The sequence below is a fragment of the Triticum dicoccoides genome, chromosome 6B (assembly GCF_002162155.2).
Source record: "Triticum dicoccoides isolate Atlit2015 ecotype Zavitan chromosome 6B, WEW_v2.0, whole genome shotgun sequence".
Taxonomy (NCBI): Eukaryota; Viridiplantae; Streptophyta; class Magnoliopsida; order Poales; family Poaceae; genus Triticum; species Triticum dicoccoides.
This window is the reverse complement of record NC_041391.1, coordinates 16,303,145-16,305,957: the sequence shown is the minus strand read 5'-3', so window position 1 is coordinate 16,305,957 and position 2,813 is coordinate 16,303,145.

Sequence of the window (2,813 nt, the reverse complement as noted above, 5' to 3'; positions counted from 1 at the left end):
TCCTCTCCGGTGAGGCAAAAATCCCCTCCTCTCTGGTGAGCTCCTCCTCCCTCCTCTCCGGTGAGCTCCTCCTCCCTCCTCTCCGGTGAGCTCCTCCCATCCCCTCATGGTTTCTCCTTCCTCCTCTCCAGCGACCTCCTCCTCTTCCTCTCTGGCGAACTCCTCTCCAGCAAAAGACCATGGCAACAAGATACAAAAACAGGAACAAAATTTGAGAATATTGTCGTGCCAAAAAACAAGCAAAAAAACGAGCAAAAAATCACGATCCAGATCTAGATTCAAAATGGCGCATCACTAATGGCGCATCACAGGACAGTGCGCCATTAGTTCCAGTTGTGGTGCGCCATTAGTATCCAAAGCACCTGGGTATACATGGCCCCTGGGAGGCATACTAATGGCGCACCGTGGCCTATACTAATGGCGCACCAGCGGTGCGCCATTAGTATACCAGATACTAATGGCGCACCACTGGTGCGCCATTAGTAAAAGTTACTAATGGCGTGCTAGTAATGGCGCACCGGTAATGCGCCATTAATGGCCAAATTAGGTGCGCCATTAGTAGCGGTTTTTCTAGTAGTGCTTAGTACGCCGTGTCCCCCGCCCACGGGCGCGGTGGCTCGCAGGATGAGATGAAGCTTGCTTAGTACTGTACGCCTTATGCCCGCTCCCTCGCCCACATGCGTGGTGGCTCGCAGGACGAGGAGAAAAATTTACTACTCTCTCTGTTTACTCCTCGTCCCTACTACCTTGGTTGTAGAGATTATATCATATTGTTTGGAATATATATGTCCTTTAGTAGATTTCAATATGAACTACTAGTACATACTCCAAACACTGATGTATATAGACGTATTTTAGAGTGTAGATTCACTCATTTTGCTCCGTATGTAGCACTCTCCCTCGCCCCTCGACCCTCGCCCACGTGATGGACGTGCAACAATTCATTCGGTCTCATATAGCCAGAACAATATATACTGCACTACCATTATTGCTCGACTTCCCGAAGAGGCGAAGAGCCAATCGCAAGGTTAATATTTTGGAGATGCCAACCGCAAGGTTATAGGAGACCGAGTAGTAGGTGCCGCATTATTTATAAATAAAGTTTTTTTTCTTTAGTGGCACGTACGCAATATGATAGGTTCGTATGGGGATAAAAGGAAACCGCTCCACTATATACATAGTCAGGACGGGCCAGCCTACACGGTTGCTTGCTGGGGTTGCTCTCTTCACACTCTCTCGCACAAAATGACTATGGCCACATCTCTAACATCCCAGAGGATCACGTCCGCCAGGGAAGGGGTGGATGCTTAGTGTAGATGCGTTCGCCCTCGCCGACGGCGAAAACCCACTGTCGGCACGTCCCGATCAGGGGTCCCCGCCATTCTCTCTCACAAAGCCGGTGAGGTTGCCTTCGTCCCTTGCTCACTGCCGCGACATGGGCAGTTGCCTCCTCCCGCCGCCCTGCTCAAGGTTGAGCTACGTCCCGACATCCCTCAGGTACAACTCCCTTTACAGCCGGCTTGCACCACTGCTCCAGCTGCCCACATCACTCCATGTGGATATTTCTCTACTTCTTTGCCCCGCACATACCTCTACTGGCTTCTACGTACTTTATTTGTGATGAGTTTATGTCTCATCAACTAGTCCCAGTAATCTTATTCTAATCACGCTTCTTCAATTTCTTTGCCACAGGGATGCTCATCTCAATTTTGGTGAAACTGCACAATATGATCCGATGGTCAAAAGGTTGCAAACTTCATTTCTTAGGAAACTCGAATGTTGCCAACAAATTGAAGCCTGGTTAGGGTTCATAGTTCAAGGGCTAGGGATTGCATGAATCATTTTTTTCTTTAGCTGCCTCTGTTCCAAAATAAGTGTCAACTTTAGTAGTAGTACAACTTTGTACTAAAGTGTGCATAAAGTTGAGACACTTATTTTGGAACGGAGGGAGTACATATTTGCTATGATCTGTCAATCATTGAGATGCAATAGCATGCATGTTAGTCTCCTTTGTATTTGATGAAATGTTACAACGGGCAACCTTGGACGCAAGATTTATGTAACAGAAGATGGAAGCTTCGTAGCATTGTACAAATTTATCTCGCTGATAAATTACAGTACGTACTATACTAGTACTTCCTGCGTTCCTAAATATAAGTCTTTGTAGAGATGTCACCATGAACCACATGTAGATGTATATAGATGCATTTTAAGTGTAGATTCATTCATTTTGTTTCGTATGTAGTTCACCTAGTGGAATCTCTACAAAGACTTATCTACTAGTAATAGCTAGCCCCCACTACTAGGGATTCTTTTCTATCCTCTCCTTGAGCCACATCATCAAAATTAATGTAGCCGTTAGATGAACTAAATCAGTCCATAATAGTCGTCTGATCTAGACGTTGAGACGCTCCGCACTAAGCCACATGCAAGCATGCAGAAATACCGTGGCATGCATGTGAGTGGGTTTTAAATCACATCGACATGTCTGCATGCAAGCATGCACCGGTAGCATGCATGTAAGTGAGCTTTTAAGTCCCATTAAGATGTCAAAAAGAAAAATATAATCCCATTATGCAGTAGGAGTTGGCTGATCTTTTTTTCTTACGTGGGATGATCAAAATGATGATGGGAGTTTTTTTAGTTTGGCTACCCCATTTGTCATGCGGTTATAGAGTTTTTTTAGTTCTATGAAATTGATAATTTTACGCAGAGAGATATACGGCTGTTCCACAGCAACGCGCGGGGACTCATCTAGCATTTAGGAATGGAGGGAGTACTATGTAAAGAGTTAGGTGTCGCACGGTGTCCAG